Source organism: Parasteatoda tepidariorum, chromosome 12 (assembly GCF_982258835.1).
Source record: "Parasteatoda tepidariorum strain Cologne lab strain chromosome 12, Ptep-v5.0, whole genome shotgun sequence".
NCBI classification, from domain to species: Eukaryota; Metazoa; Arthropoda; class Arachnida; order Araneae; family Theridiidae; genus Parasteatoda; species Parasteatoda tepidariorum.
Window position 1 is genome coordinate 47338225 of NC_141766.1, and position 17257 is coordinate 47355481.

Here is a 17257-nt window from a genome sequence, read left to right on the forward strand (position 1 = left end):
TGCATTAAATTTCATTTGATTCTGATGATTCTTTCATGGTGTTGCATTTTCTACAAACAGCAGTTTATAATAGTCTAGCTATATTAAGTTCTAGTTATAACAGTTATAACTCAGATTCGCTGATTATTATAAAAAATGGGGACTTTAATGAGATATTTAATTCTTTTGCAGTGTTATTTTATGTATTTTTATGAAATATTTTCTTTAACATTTCTTGCAACGTAAATCATTTTAACGATAAATTTTACAATATAATAATTACTTATTTTAGTTTGGGCATTTTAATTTATCGTTTTAGTTATGTTCTAATATATTAAATGATATTAAAAATATTAAATAATGTATGAGATAATTTTAAACTATTTTGTAATAATATATTGATCAATATTTTACTTTATTCTTAATTTAATATTTGTTTTAGTTTAATTTTTATGAAATTTATTTTGCTTATAAAGTTTACTTTAGCTATAGAACGAATAGTTCAAAATTCTCAATCATGTATAAAAAAAACTACTCTTGACGTTTACTTATTCACACTTTTTGCTTCGCTATATAGGGGCTATCTGAAGACATTAGATACATTTTTCGATCTAGTTTTTCATGCTTAATTGCATGAGATAAAATTCAAGTGTGTGGCATAATTGGTTTTAAAGCTGTAAGAAGTTTCTTTTAAATAAATATACTTTATAAAAAAAAACGCATTTTAAATATTAGTCCATTAGAATAAGCAAGAAAAAATGCATTGGGAACAATATTTATAATTAAATACGATTAGGAATAAGCAATGTAAAATGCATGAATAAAAACTTAAAACCCTCTATTCGATTCCTGTTACATATCTCATTCTATTCAACACACATAGGAGGGGACATCCTTTTTTTTTCTTAGAAAACTGTTAGTTAATTTTAAGTATTTATGCATATACGTATGCATACGCATTCATATTTGTATATCTATACACATGTATACATATTTATGGATACGTAATATGTTTACAAACGTAATATGTATACGTATGTATATTTATATATAAATGTGTTTATAAAACTTAAAGTAGACAAACAGTTTTTTAGAAACAAAAAGTGTGTAAAAATTTCTTGAAAAAAAAAGGTCGATAGATAATGCCCTTTTACAATTAATATTTTCGGAGATATCAATAGTTCCTTCTCAATGTAAATATTTTTTAACTTTTAAATAACTATTTTTTAAAATAATTTAAAATCAAAGATCAGGAACAAATAAATTCTAAAAAAGAAAAAGCGAAACGAATGACGCCAACCGTTACCAAAAATTCTAATTAAATAGCATTACATAAGCTGAAACGTAATTTGCCTTTTTCAGGCAGACACTGCAATTGTCTATCCATCGACGTTGATCATTTATGTTTTGACGTATAATGCGGTTTTCGGAATTTTATGTTATGCAATATTTAATTTAATTATGAGCATACGATTATTTTAAGAAATTTCATATTTAAAATTTTTTATAGTATTTAATTTTTTAATATTTTAGAATTTATACAAGCAGAAATTCAAATTTGAACCATTCGAATTCGTGGCTTCAAAAATTCATCATTTTACAGCTAATATTTTCACGTTCAAAGCAAATAAAAAAATAAATTTAGAGTTAAAATAACTCTTATAAAACTTATTTCCGCATCAATAACACTTTCAGAATATTCCTGATATATTTCACTAAAATGGGCAAATTTTCCTATTTTACTATACCCTTGTTTCTCTACGGGGGCGGTGGGAGTATGCTGAGGGGCAGGGAACTTGTTTTGGGCTGTAGGGGGGGGGGTTGGATATGTTATGGGCTGTAGGGGGGCAATGAGCATGGTTAGTCATTCAAATTTAGTTTTAAAACTCCCAAATAAAATTATTAAATTAAGATTAATTTAATAAGTAAAATAAATCTTAAATTAATATTAAATGAAAAAATAAGAATATTCGATACATCATTTGCACCAGCAATAAGACGAACTTGTACGACACCTTTTCTCCGTTTCGAAACAGTATTGCACAGCGCATGAGTCATTTATTTTTGCCTCTGACTTTTTCAAACCATTTGGCGTATGGTTCTAACTCATTAAAGCCGTTTGGCGAAAATTTGATTAATAAATTTCTTATTTCTGGGAACGGCTTATTTATTTTGAATAAAACTTTTTTTTTTTTTTTTACTATCGAGCAACAAATTTGCGGTTTTATTTTCATCAAATTTAGACTGGCACAGACCTTCGAGAGTTACATATTCATTAGATCTATTTTTAGATTTTAGTGCGGGGTGACTACTGTGTTCTGAACTATTGGACGGATAGGCGTCAATTTGATATTCATATTCGCTTAATAACTTTAAATCGAAAGTGCTATGCTGTTTAGTTTTTTTTTAGAGTAAAATCATTATTAGAACGAGAGGAAATTATTATTATTTTTTTAAAATTCGAGTGTATTCCATTTTTGCTTTATTAGGATCCTCAAAAATATTAGGGGGGTTATTAATTCACAATTAAGATTTTGGCAGACAGCTGCCGTTACTGTTATCGGATTTTCTAAGACTGTCTCCTATAGCTCTGACTCATTCAAGCCATTTGGCGAAATTGAAGTGCATGCTCTTTTAGTAAGAATGTTTGATTTGATCAGTATTTCTTATGATCGTTTTCATTCACTCCTTTCAGTTTTTTCCCAGGTTTCAATTCGATTTCATTATTTCTTTGGCCAGGTACGTGTGTGAATTAGTTTTTCATAGTATATTATTCATTAATTTTAAGAAATAGTTTTTTTTTTTTTTCATCGTTTGCATTTTGTTGCCGCCAACAATGTCATTTAACAAAAAGAAGTGTCGTCAATACAATGCCACTTACTGGAAGTTTGGATTTGTTTAATCACCGTCGAACTCTCAACTACCTATGTGTTTACTTTGTAACAAAGTTTTATCGAATGAGGCCATGAAACCCTCTCGTTTGCAGGAGCATTTGCAAAAAATTCACCCTGACAAACAGAATAAAGACTTGTCATTTTTAAAGAACATCAAGGACAAGTTTATGAAGGCACCTTCGGTCTCGGGCTTACTAGCAGGGTTGGGTTTTTGCCGTCAAAAACTGGTTTTTGACATGACAGTGGTAAAAACCGTGTTTTTACCGGTAAAAACAGTCAAAAACCTACTGTTTTCTCTTATTTATGGCATATGGTGGACAATATATTATTTTCACATAATTGCCTTTATAAATTAATGTTGTAAATGATTGCTATTGATTTTGCAACTACATACACGTATTCTTATGGAAGGATATACATTCATACAGAAATATTGTAATATACTTATTGAAAATAGTGATACTTACTTTTATCATTATAGCTTGATTTGCAAAGGATTCAAAATTTTGCACTTCTTAATTGTTATAGAAATAAACAAACAAACAAAAAAGCTTGGAACTATTAATAAATTCAGGAACTAAAATGAAGAATTTAAAATTTGGCATTTCTTAAATATTAGAAATAAGCTAAACAAAACTTCTAACTACTAACAAACTCTATGTCAAGAATTACTGCTATTTTGTCAAGTTAAAAGCTTTTATTCAGTTGAAAAAGCACATTAAACAAAACTTAATTACAAACAAAATTATATGTTCAGTAGTCGGGGTCACTGTGCCGAAGCATACGATAGCAAGTGACTAATTTTGCACATTTTTCATTGCCCAGTCGGAGTCGATTTCTGAGTTTAGTATGAATGAGTCTGAAATTCAAGAATAATGAGGATTCGAGATCATTGAGGATGATGATAACAAAAGATTAGTGCAATGTTGCAAGGAAACTCTAAAAGGATTTCCCAGGCTTTTTCATGTCTCATTTCTGTGTAAAATATTGAAAACAAAAATGATAAGAAAAGTTTTTTTTTATGAGGCTTTCTTTTTATGTGTACATGTGTTTCTCACAGCAAGATTTTATGAATGAAAGTAATCAATCTTGACATTCTTCAGTAACGTAATATGCCAAACAAAATGATGCTTGGAAATGTTGAAAATTTTGATTAGTACCCTAATATTTTACTTCAAATAGTATGTTTTGATATAATCATGTTGGGGAAAATGCAGAAATCTGTTCTTAAATATCTTTTAGCAACTTTGTTTTAAATTTTATTGCCAAAAAAATGAATTAATTTTAAATTATAAGCAGTTAAACCCAAATAAAAATACAGTTTTATCCAAACTATGGGTTTTTGACAGAGGGGTTTTTGACATGACGGTAAAAACCATGGTAATAACCGGTAAAAACCGTCATGTGTCAAAAACTTGCCAACCCTGCTTACTAGCAACCTCGTCCCAAAAATGCGACGATGGTCTGATAGCCTCTTATAATATATCAAAATTAATTGCCAAATCTGGCCATGGCTCATACCATAGGCGAAGAGTTGATACTTCCATCTATTAAGGAAGTCTTAGAAACAGTTTTACATCATCCAGCCGCATCTAATGTAATAAAAAATATCCCATTAAGCAACGATACAGTGCGGCGACGAATTGATGAGATGGCGGAAGACGTTGAGGATTCCTTATGCAAACTTTTGATATCGAATGAATTTTCCCTGCAAGTTGATGAATCAACTTTGCCAAGTAATGAGGCTTTATTGTTGGCGTATGTCCGGTTTGTTGAGGAAGGAGAATTTTTTCTAGATAGGCTCTTTGCACGAAGCTTGATTATAGATACCAAAGGAGAATCTATTTTTAACACTGTCAAAGATTATTTTAAAGAGAAAAACATTACTTTTACGAATATTATGTCTGTTGCCACTGATGGAGCTCCAGCAATGGTGGGTCGACATGGTGGGTTTATCGCCTTTTTGAAGAGGGAGGTACCAGATATTTTAGCTGCTCACTGCGTGATTCACAGACAGCATTTAGTTGGAAAAAATCTCAGTGACCGCTTGCATCAGTCACTGCAATACGTTATCTCTGCTGTGAACAAAATTCGCAGTAATACTCTTAACGATCGATTATTCAGACAGCTATGACCTGTCTCCTGTCTCAATAGGTTTTGAAATGTTTTCGACTCTGTGCTTGAGTTCCTGGAAGACAAAGATGTAGCTCTGAGAGACAGATTGCTAGAATTTAAGATAGACGTTGCCTACATGACGGATTTATTTGCAAAATTTAATGGTGTTAATTTAAGATTTCAAGGCAACGAACTCAATTTGATCACTTCAAAGTCAGTTATTTCTGCCTTTCTAAAAAAACTCATTTTGTGGAAGCAGAATTTTGGTAGGAATGAGTTTAGCCAATTTCCGATCTTATCGGATCTTAAAAAGAATGGTGAAATTTCCTCTGGTGATATACAGGAATATTGTCAACATCTTGAGTCTTTTTACATGGGCTTTTCTAATCGTTTTAAAGATGTGTTGACCCTGGAAGTCCCTCAATGGGTTATGAACCCTTACGTGAATATTAAAGCAGCAGAGGTTCATATTCAGGAGGAATTGGTCGAACTTTCAACTTATGAAACTTTGAAAGCTAGCTTCCAGAATGGTGATCGTCTCACAGAATTTTGGCTTCAAGATAACATAAGTCGTCTCTACCCTGGACTGTGCTGTGACGGATCTAGTCACAAAAAAGAGAAATCGACTCGAAATCGTGCAACAAGGGGACTTGCGTCTTCACCTCATTGAAAATATTGAACCGAATGTTAAGAAACTAGCTCTGAACCATCAAGCAAAATCATCCCACTGACATAGTTACTTGATTGCTTGGTTGATACCACGTTTCAGTGTAAAAAATTATTTTTGATGTTTTTTTAATTATCTAATTAAGTTTACATAACTCTTTTTAGCATAGATTTCTTTGTTTGTTTTCTCATTACCGTATTTATTTTGATTATAATAAATAGATTACCTGTCGGGAGAAAAGTATCGAGTTAACGTTCACACTATTTTTTTTTAAAAAACCAAACAATGTTAACGCGTAAGAATATTGCTTAAAAATGTTACCTCTTATAATTCAGCTCACCCTATGCTCCAAATAACTGAATTTTCACAAAAGGGGCGTTTAAACTTTTTTTTTGCTCCTTATGGGGGCGGCAGCGTTAAAAAGGTTGAGAACCTATGTACTATACCATAGTTTATTGCTTTTGACATGAAGAAGAGTTAGATATTCCTCTATGGGCTGTCGCGCCACTGAATTCAGTTTTTAGTACATCGTGTAACATATCATGTAAACAGGAAAAAGAAAAAAAACCGAGAGCAATATTATTTTTTACCAGATAACGGCCTAATTGCGAGGACATTATGGTCATGGATATAGATAATGTTCGTTGCGACTCAGTCTTCATATTTCCTTTCTACAAAACAAGCATGAATTTAATGATGGAGCCTAAGTGGAGTAATAGTTATTTAAAAAAGCAGTTAATCAGTAAAATTATATGCAATTTTTTAAGTAATAGTAATTATTGAAAAATAATAGAGTAATAATTAATCACAATTTAATTAAAAAGCAATAGTTAGTTATTTAAAATTTTTATAGAAATATTTAAGGTTGTCAGGAAAAAAGGAGAATGTAATACATTATAAAACATCCCTTTCTGTGACCTTGCTTTTTATTGATCATAAAATGAAAATAGTGGAGATAATGATCATGAGAGTAATAATTTTCTCGCTTTTTCGCTGCATTAATTTGAATTTATTCAACCCCTAACTGAAAATACTGTGGAATGACTCTTCCAGGTGACAATACTGAATACAAGCAATATCTTTGCTGTACAATCAATATTTTGCTTACACCATAATTAACAAGCATTTTAGCTGACTAATTTATTGTGCTTATTCACATACTTTAAAAGAGCTAAATAAAATAACTTTTTTAATACAGTTTCAATAAACGTTTTTTCGTTATATAAACATTGCTGTTCTATATTTAAATTTGCAGATTTCATTTACAGTAGGAATTTTAAATTACATTTGAACAAACTAGTTATTAAAGAATAATAATGAAATTGAAAAAAAAATATTTTGCTGGAACTTTCTAAAGATATCATTTAATTTTGTAAGCAATACAAAATAGATAACAAAAGAAACACAGAAATGCAAAAGAGATAATATTCCACGGCAGATAACAGTCAGGTGAAGAGTAGAAGGTTAAACCCTTTGACGCAGAATTTTCATTCAAAATATTTTTTATTATTTCGTAATAATTAAAGTCAAAATAAGTAAAAAACTTAATATTTTTAATTATAATAATTTATGGTTATGAAATAGAGAAAACTAAATGTAGATAAGGATACAAGTGTCCATTGCGAAGCATGGACTGACGGCGCACTTCCAAACAATGCCTTTCCAAATTTGCACTTATTTGTAATCATTTAAACATAAGGGAACATAAGTAATTCAACATGTAAATTTCTTTAATTTTCAAAATTAATTATTGCTAAATTTTTGAATGTAAATAAAAAAACATTTTTTCAAACTATTTTTTTTTTGGATTTTAATAGAAATATAATTCCGATAATCTAACAGATTTTTTTAGTAACTATTAGACGGTTTCTTATGTATTTAAAAAATAAAAAAAACCATGTTTCTATTAGTAATTAAACTGTCTGAAAAAATATATAAAAGGGACGTCGCTCTTTCTTTTAAACTGTGTGCATCTTTGACGACAAATGAAGAATCATAACTTAAAAAGTGTATTTAAAAACCAACAAAAAACATATTTATAACAAGATAACATGCTAGCAATTAAGTAACAAAAGATTAGCTGTAAACATCTATTAGTAAAGTCTTTATAAGGGAACATAAGTAAAGTCTGGATCGGTGAGGCAACGCCGCTGTTCGACTGTCGTCATTGATTTGTTCAGAGCCGTTTTAATGTTTTTCGGGGCCCTGGGCCTGTCGTTATTTGGGAGTCCTTTATGATTAATTTTAGTATAAAAATTTTTTAGCTTAAATCATTTTTAAAAAATTATTTTACTTTAAGGTTGAAAAACAAATACATTATTATAAAAGCGTTAATACATAATTAGTATTGAAAGTTTAAGGTAACAGTACTTTTCATGGTTTTTGAGAGTCTTCTGTCACATCATTAAGATTCATTTCCTGCCAGACATCATATTCAATGCTCATGATTGACAAATAATTAAATCTTTTTTAAATCAAAAAGAAAAAGAAGTGTATGAAGAAGAAAATATAAAGGGATAATAGCTCAATGCCCTGAAACCTTTTGTTTTCGAAGCACTACTCAAGTATTTCGTTCAAGCACTTTTTTCACATTGAAAATGAAAATTTAAAAACTAATTGTATTACTGAACTCCAAATTATCTTTTTCAGTTAAAAGTAGAGAAAGTGAGAAAGAGAAGCTAGATGATTTTTCGTGGGAAAATTAAAAAAAGAAAAAAAAAATGAAGAATTTGAATCAAGATTGAAGCTTTAATTTTTTATAAAGGATAGGTTGGGATAGAATTTTTGTTGTTTACAATACAAAATTACTTCATAATTTTCTTACAAAAACTAGTTTTTCATTCACCTGTTATACCATCTATTTACATGGAAGTATTTGTTTTAAATTTTTTTTTAGTGTTTCAGTCTCATAATTCCTTCATTATTATTCTTTGAATTTACACTAGGGAGAATTTCATTTAACAATAATAATAATATATTTTCTAAGCAAACAATGTCATCGTAAAGGAATTTTTTTTATTTAATAATAATAATACATTTATTAGTAGCTATGAATTTTGATTTCATAAATGAATTTTTGCAATATAAATTTAGAATTATCGTTAATATTTTTTTATTCGCTAAATTTAAAAATTTTAAATTTATAATTACATATTCATAATAATTATTTTAATTGTACAAATAATAATTTTGTATTATTTTTATATAAAAGAAAAATATCAATTTACTAATTTCGTTTTTTAAACTTGCTTCTCAAAAAACAGGTGTGGTCAATACATTTAAGAAAACAAGTATTATTAGAAACACATAATTCAAATTTTCTGTCATATAAAAATTTTAATTTTTTAAAAATGAAAAGAAACATAAAGTATGTTCTAGTATGTATGTATAGAAAGAAACATTTGTATTGTTCTACTGTTGTTGGCTGGCATACAAAAATCCCCTTTCCAAGAATTGTATAGCTGGTGCAGTAATTGAGTAAAACAAACCACCCCTTTAGAAATCAAGTTTCGAGTCCCCTTCTACAAGAACGTATTAATTCAATCATTTGCCACATGCCTTGGGCCAGGCCCATCCTTAAAAACGGCTCTGGATTTGTTAATAATGACGGAAAGTGGCGTCGGCTGGCATCACTACAGCTTCGCCAGCGCCAGAGGGTTAATGATTTCTCTCTTGATGGGGAATTGGGGAAACAGAGAGCATCTCTGAATTATCCATATTTCAAGCAAGAACCATATTTCAAGTTTCAATATTATATGTGCAGTTGATTTTTATATATATAAAAAAATAATAAATAAATAAAACGTTATAATATAAAATTTTTTTAACAGTTTGAAATACGTTTTACTGTTAAAGTTACAATGAGTACTATAGATAATGAAAAGAGTAAGCAAAACATTTATCCAAAGTTCCTAAATCAGATTTTTTTCTCAGTTTGCATTATTATAATAGTAAAAAGTAAAATTATGGAAATAAAATCACTATAGACTATTTTAAGACATTTTTTTCGTGACTCATCGAATTTCAGTAGAAGAAAGAATGCAAAAAAAAAATAATAATAATAATAATAATGAATAAATAATAAATGAAAGTACTACGTGCAACATCAAATGTTTTCAATTGCAGAAAATTGTGAAATATTTTCTTAAATAAAATAAACAAAGGTTTTAACTCTACGATGAATATTTATGATACACTGATGTGAAACAAACATTTGCTGTGGGTGGACTAATTCTCATGCATGTTAATTAAAAAAGTATAACAAACATAAAGAATAATTTTATTAATAAAAGGTTCATTTTCCAGTTAATGATCCTTTACATCATTATCTATTAATTTTATAACCAAAAGATAATATGCTAGTGCTTTTATTAATGAAAAATCATAGCAAAAATCTAAAGACAGAAACATGTGAAATGAGACATCTTAAAAATTTAGATACAAAAAGTACGAGAAATCATTCTTATATCCTTGCTAAGTGTTCCGAAAGGAGTAAGAGGGAAAAACGGAGAGAAAAAAAAAGAAGAAAAAACTATTCCCACTAATTTAGGAGCATCCGTCAAACATCCCCTCCCCTCCCACTAGATTTGACAGTCCAGACAAAAAGTAAAATTCCAATGTATCTCAGTGCCATCTTTTGGCGATATACGTCTCCACTAACTAAAAAGAAACTATTATTATTTATTTTAAATAACTGGTGCAGCCATCTATTAACAGAATAAAAAATATATAATCCACACTAGCAAAGACTCTGTTTTATGATTTAATTCAACTAAATCTTTATATTGTAACATATTTTGTTATAAACTGAATGAAAGAGTATAAAAACAAAATATGAAATGAAATTGATAAATTTGAGTAAAAAACAAATGCATTATGAAGATTGAAACATTTTTAAGTACTTGAATTAAAATTTCAAATGTCTCTTAAGAAGTTATATTTTTAGATTAAGGTAAAAGTAAAAAGTATTTTTTTTCAATATTTTTTTGGATTTTTTGTTTTCGGAATGCTTTTAGTAATAAAGAATGGGAACGTCACCTTAATTGTAATAGCAATAAAAAAAATTGAAGTTTAAAGTAAAAATTTTAAAGACATCAATTTGCATATTTTAAAGTTTTATGAAGTAAAATTAATGAAAAAAAAACCCTATATTTTTATATATAAATATTTAATTTCAAACGAATTTTTGGGAATAAGAAATAAACTCTGAAAATTTAATGTTTTTTATAAGAAAATAAAGTATTTTTTTATAACAGTGAGTAGAAGTTCATTATTGCTTAAATAATATATTGCTTTGATGAAATGTTTATTTATTTATTTTTCTTATGTCATTTATGGCAATCTTATGAATATTCTATTGAGTCAATGAGTGAACAAAAGGGAACACAGTATTATGAGTAGTAAATATATTTTATTCTATATATTTATTGCTGCCTTTTCTCTATATATTATTAAATGCTCGTTAAATACTATTACAAAGGATTGCATAAACATATTTAAATTTAAAAATCATTCTCTATTCGGGTTTCCTCTGGTAATCCACCAGTCATTGCACATTTTGACATCAAATAAAGATTTTCGTTAGTCAAATATTTTAAAGAAATGATCATTCAACTCTTAAGGAGGTATAAATTTCTAGTGAAAAGGCAGATAATAAATATTTTGAATAAAGTATAGTCACATACCCTTTATGTAATCCTTGATTAGTTTTGGATAAATTTGAAGTAGTCACATTTTTGAAATGCCATTTCTCGCCATTTTCTATCGCGTAGTCATCTGACTAGGAAGGACAGGGAGGAGGCGTTACTCATTATGATTAGTATACTGCGCATGCTTGAAAACATGCCTTGAGGGATCATCCTGTTTCCTGAGGATTCACAGGCATCCTCACGCTATACACTACCTAATTTCGCTGTATTTTTGAATGGATTTTAATATAAATTTGTTATAAAAACTTGTTTTATCATTTAAAATAAATTTTCTTGTATTAAGTTGAAGTATAATAATTATTATTGGAAATGTATTCTGTAGATGAATCGCCTTGATGCTGTTTATAGCAATGGATATCATTCATAAACGTTTTATTTCTGATATTAGTATGTTTTTGTTTTCAAGACTAAGAATTCATCTGAATTTTGATACGTGTGGTGATTAGATTTACTTGATAGATTCACAACGAAAGAATTTTGACTTGTGATTTTCAATAAACATATCGTTTTGTAAATCAAACAACTATCCAAAGCATTGTTAAATTTGTAATAGCGATAGAACTTTAAAATCAGTAAAAGATTTATTACTTCATATGCATTCATAAACATTTTTGTCCAATGTATATTGTTTTTAAAATAAACAAATCCAATCAATATTTGATTGTTAAATACTTTTCTTTTGTGTCATAAATTTTTCTTATATCCTTTCTATATTCCATATATCCATATATAATATTATCCTAGCTTAATAACAAATTATGCTTTTAGTTTTTACTATATTATACATCATATGAGTTTCATTAAAGGGACTGACCTAAGTTGTTAAGCTAGGCCTTCAATGTATTATGCTTATAATTTGTATTGTATGTATTTCTTTTTATAATATTAAATCATTTCTGATAACCACAACATAGTAGTGATGATATGGAAATCTATCCTGATCTGTACCTCCTTCAGCACACGTGCAAATCAATGTCTTAGATTAATAACAGATGATATTATATATAAGTTTAGTTTTTGTAAAAGGATCTTAAATAGAGCCCAACGACTAAGGTCGTTCATTGGCCTGTGTTATTAGAACTAGACTTTTAATGCCAAAGGTTTTTAACATTTATATTTCTTTCATAATTGTTAACTAAAATAAATTCTGAAAATCACAATATAATAAACATTCTAGTATTATATTATGACATGATAATTTTGAAAAATAGGAAGATTTTATATGTTATTGGTAAATTTTTAATTTAAGCTTTGATTCTGTTTAAAATTTTTAAAAAAAATCGACTTCTATTTACATTTCTTATTAGTTCATTACTTTTTGTTTCAAGATTTCTATTTCTTATTGATAATTATTTTTTAATTCAAGGTATTTATTACGTGATTATTGATCTATATGTAATATAAATATTTATTTTTTATAACACTAACTTGAAAATTTCTGTAACACTTATTTATAACTGTTGTTTTGTGTACTTTTTTTTTTTAATTATACTACTAAATCTAACTTTTGGCAAATTTTTTTAAAAAATGACTGAAATAAGTGAATTATTGACTAGCTTGTGTCATCTTAAACTTTCGGGTTAATATTTAAACTTATTTTAAAAGTTTGATTTAAAACATTTTTGACAAATACAACTTAATAGTTATGACAGAGAGATTTAACTTTATGTGAAACATCTTTGTATGCACCATTATTTCACACTAATTGCAAACAATAGTTAAGTTTATCTGAAACGATTTTAAACTTGATGGCAAAGGTTGCTGTCACTATGTGTAATTATATTACTACAAATTTAAATATTTCTGTCCAACATAGAAAATTTTTTATTACAACAATATCTGCAGATTACAATATTAGTGAATTTCTTATTTTTGAATGTAAACAAATAAAAACGCTTTAAACTTTATCATTAGTTCATTTCTTGTTTTGTTGCAACATTTTTGTTTCTTAATTTTTTTAAATAATTTAAGTTTTACATATATATTTTACAATAAAATGATATTGTTGTGTTAAAACATTTTTTTTTTACTTAAATACTATAATTGTATAGTTGTGATGGAATACTAAAGCTCCCACTTGTAGCAAAATTATAATAATATCTTTCTCTCTTTTTAACACAAACTCATTTCAGGTAAGTATGTTATCTATTTATAAATATTTCTCCCATGTGGCACCATGGTATTTCTCTATATATTAGCAACACTGTTTAGTGTTTCAAAGTAAATTTTAAACAGCATAAGTGCTTTACAGTAGAATTCAAGAAAAGTGGCTTGACAACTATTTTCTTTCTATTGCTAATACTATTAATGCTAAAATAGAATTTCAAATATCTGGTAAAATAAAAAAAAAATTTGAAAAAAAAAAGAATTCAACAAGTAGCTTTTCATACAGAAATGTTAACTATATAAAAACTTGCAGCACCTCCACATGCCAGGCAGTGGATGCTCAGACTTTAAACCGAATGGCTCTTTTTTCTCTCCTCGTAATTAATCAAATTTGTTTGTCCATGTGCTATTTGTAAATTAATAAAAATATTTGACACTAAGCTTTACAGTTAGTTATGCATTAAGTATTTATTTAGAGTCATCTTGTAATTTTATAGAAATAAACACCATAAATAAAATATGGTTTTATAATATGAAATTAAGTTTGGTAAAGTTGAATAATTTTTTCATGATACCTTGGAGCATGGCCTAAAATTAATTTATTCACTTAAACCCGCTTTTCAGTTAAGTATTTTTTATTAATTGTGTGTGGGTAATTTTGAAAACCAGAATTTTCAGAAAATCGTTATCTTGTGAATGGGAAAATGAAATATATAAATACTATATATTTTGGTTTTATTATCCAGTATTAGGAGGGATTTCTTTTACCATACAATAATCTAATTTTTTCCTCTGTGTTAACTATTTTGTTAAAATTGTGATCAAAGTACTTTCAACTGGGGCAACAGCTAAAAGGTGAAAAAAATTTGGTTAATATATTTTTTGAAACTGATTATGCTGTTAGGATCGGAGGTGGGTTTGAAGTATTAAAATATTTAAATACTGATGTGCTCTGCATTCGACTTGATTACCGTTAAAGTTTATATATTGTACAAGATAATTTTGAAAGGTGATATAACTTCTCGCCAAAGGTGGCTAGTATAAAAAATATCTTACAATATGTTCACTAATAAAAATTACCTAACTTCTTTTTTATTTTATATAAATGCTTAAACTGCAGCTAAGAAAAAAATCTCTCAACTGGATTTTGATCTTTTTAGTCTTATCTAACACATGGTTATTTTCAATTTCTGTTAGAGGAACTGAGGAAGTTTCACTTTAAAATTTCTTCATGTAAACAAATTAGCTTTCGTGAAAAATTTCACTATGAAAATATATTTATTACACAATTGAAGTCAATTTGCTCATAAACATTGCACTATATACCATCTCTATCATAATAGAAGCTGTGTTAATTTTTCTAAATTCTAGCAATCAAATTTTAAACTTATTTTGACTGTTTGTCATTGACATTTAAGCTTACAATGAGAGACATTACAAAGATGCCATCTCATGCATTTGAAATGCTATCAAATTTACATTTTAAAAGATCTTATTATATTAAGATAAAGTTGCTCTCTTGAGAAAATTCATTATAAAAGTAAGTTTTTTATATATTTAAAGTCAATTAATTACGCTATTTACATGAAGAATGAAGTTTAAAGCAAGCTAAATAGATATATTTTTTTAATTTAAAAAATCATAACTCACTCATTTTTCAAAAATATGATTTCCAAAATATTTCAAAGAAAAACAATAAAAATTGTACTAAGCAGATTTTTATTTTTCTCTTTAATTTTGTTAAATATTTAAATATAAAACTTACTGAGATGATGGATGCATTTTAAAATAAACATTTAAATAGGAAAAATGTGTAATAAGAAACTGAAGTTTTACTTTCTATCAACTAAACTTAAAAAATAAATAAGATAAACTGAAACTAATCATGATATTTTGCTTTATTATATGAAACAGCTTTAAAAGTCTAGAAATATATATTCTTTAACAAGTAATTTAAAAATAGAATGGTCAAGAAATAAATATAATAGAACGAAAAATAAATTTGTTATCACTAATATATTTTTCTCAAAGATTCCGAAAGAGGAGAGCGTCTGCTTCTGGTTGCTAATAGCAACCAGAACTGGACCTAACCGCACCGATCGTTCCTAAATTACGGTGCGAACTGAGGTCACGTGACTAGTTTGCTTTCGTGTAACCAGTGTCACCGGTGCGAATATTGGAACGCAGCCTATGACTTTCCACACGCTAATGGGGAAAGCATGTGAATGTGAAGTGTTGCCATAGGAAAAGAGTTCTGCTATACGCCACCTGTAGCCCATTTCGATCGCTCTTTCTTTTCCAAGAACTTATGTTTTCATAGACGTTTTTATTATAACACGGAAATTAAGAGGGTTTCTATTAGTCTTTATCTTTGCTTTTTCTGGAAAATACGGTTATTTGAAAACTGAAATGTTTAGCTTTAAGATTTTCTTTTAAAAATTAAGAACGCTTTTTCTTTTCCAAAAACTTATGCTTTCATAGACGTTTTTATTATATCACGGAAATTAAGAGGGTTTCTATTAATCTTTATCTTCGCTTTTTCTAGAAAATACGGTTATTTGAAATGTTTAGCTTTAAAATTTTATTTTAAAAATTAAGATCGATTTTTATTTTTTTCTGTTTTGCTTTTGAATATTATTATTTTTTTTTATAGGCGTTTTTATGATAGCGCTGCATTTTTAAAAGCATTTCTAATAGACATTATCTCTTTTAATGTTTTATGGATAATTTTTTCCCAGAAAATATTGTTTTTAGCATTTGTTTTAAGAATTAAGAAGATACCTTCTTTCTATTTCTGATTTTTTCAACTGAACGATAGCTGTTAGTCAGTTTCTTTTATCTTAAATATTTCTAATTATCTTAAACATTTCTATTAAAGTTTTCTTCCCTTTCCTCCAACAAATAATACAGCTAAGTTTTGATTATTTTCCAATAATGACTAAACTTATATCTACATAAAAAATGTTTATTGATGATTTTTTTAAAAAATAATGTTGGTATTCGGCCAGATAACTATTCGTTACAACCCTAATTATTCTATAAGTTCTGTAATATTTTTTATATTAATAAAATATTTTCACTATTCAAACATAAAATGTTACATCAATACTTTTCTTCAAGTGTTTAGTTATTCTTCATTTTAGGCAGTCAAAATTTTCCGAAATTTAAATATTTTTATATGTATAATTAGTCTGGTATTGTTTATGTTCTTTCTTTAAGCTGGCTCCAAAGAAATCAAACCCTAGGCGACAAGACTATGGTTAAGAAGTTAGTATGCATTGTAAAATCACTACAAATTTTGATTTATGTATATAAAATTTATTCAATTGTCATTGCTATCTAAAAGACAAAAAGGTACTGTTTCCTTTCTATTTATTAAAAAAAAAAAATGTACTGTTTTTATATAAAATGGTACTGACTTCTAAACTACCAGTCTTATTATGTTGAGCTTGTTTCCTTGCAATTAAGCGTTAAAGATTATACCACAAACAAAACCTCATTTTTTTAAAGTTTAAATTTCTTCCCTTTTTAAACTTCTTAGTAAATTTAATTGCTTGAGTGAAAATCAATTTATAATGACTTCATAGTAACTTCAACTTTGCTTGTTTAAAATTGGATTTCATTTTAACTAGTCCCTTATGACTTCCACAACAAATGTAGGAGATTAATAATAATTTTCAACTAGGTTTTTAAAATTACATAACAAGGATGGCAAGTAAAGATCACCTCATATGCAGTTAAAATATTATTATTTAAGTTTTCTTTCAAGTTTAAATCCGTTTATTTAA

General features: G+C 27.6%; 1 long non-coding RNA gene and 1 pseudogene across 1 annotated transcript; one reads left to right on the forward strand and one right to left on the reverse strand.

The window, feature by feature from the left end:
• Positions 1–3901: 3901 nt before the first annotated feature.
• LOC147801083 (protein FAM200C-like) lies at positions 3902–5007 on the forward strand (annotated as a pseudogene).
• Positions 5008–9125: 4118 nt separating this feature from the next.
• LOC147801084 (uncharacterized) lies at positions 9126–13722 on the reverse strand. The gene is made up of 2 exons (XR_015430723.1): positions 11340–13722; positions 9126–10314 (listed from the first exon to the last, which is right to left on the reverse strand). It is a non-coding gene; the product is annotated as an uncharacterized LOC147801084 (long non-coding RNA).
• Positions 13723–17257: the final 3535 nt, after the last annotated feature.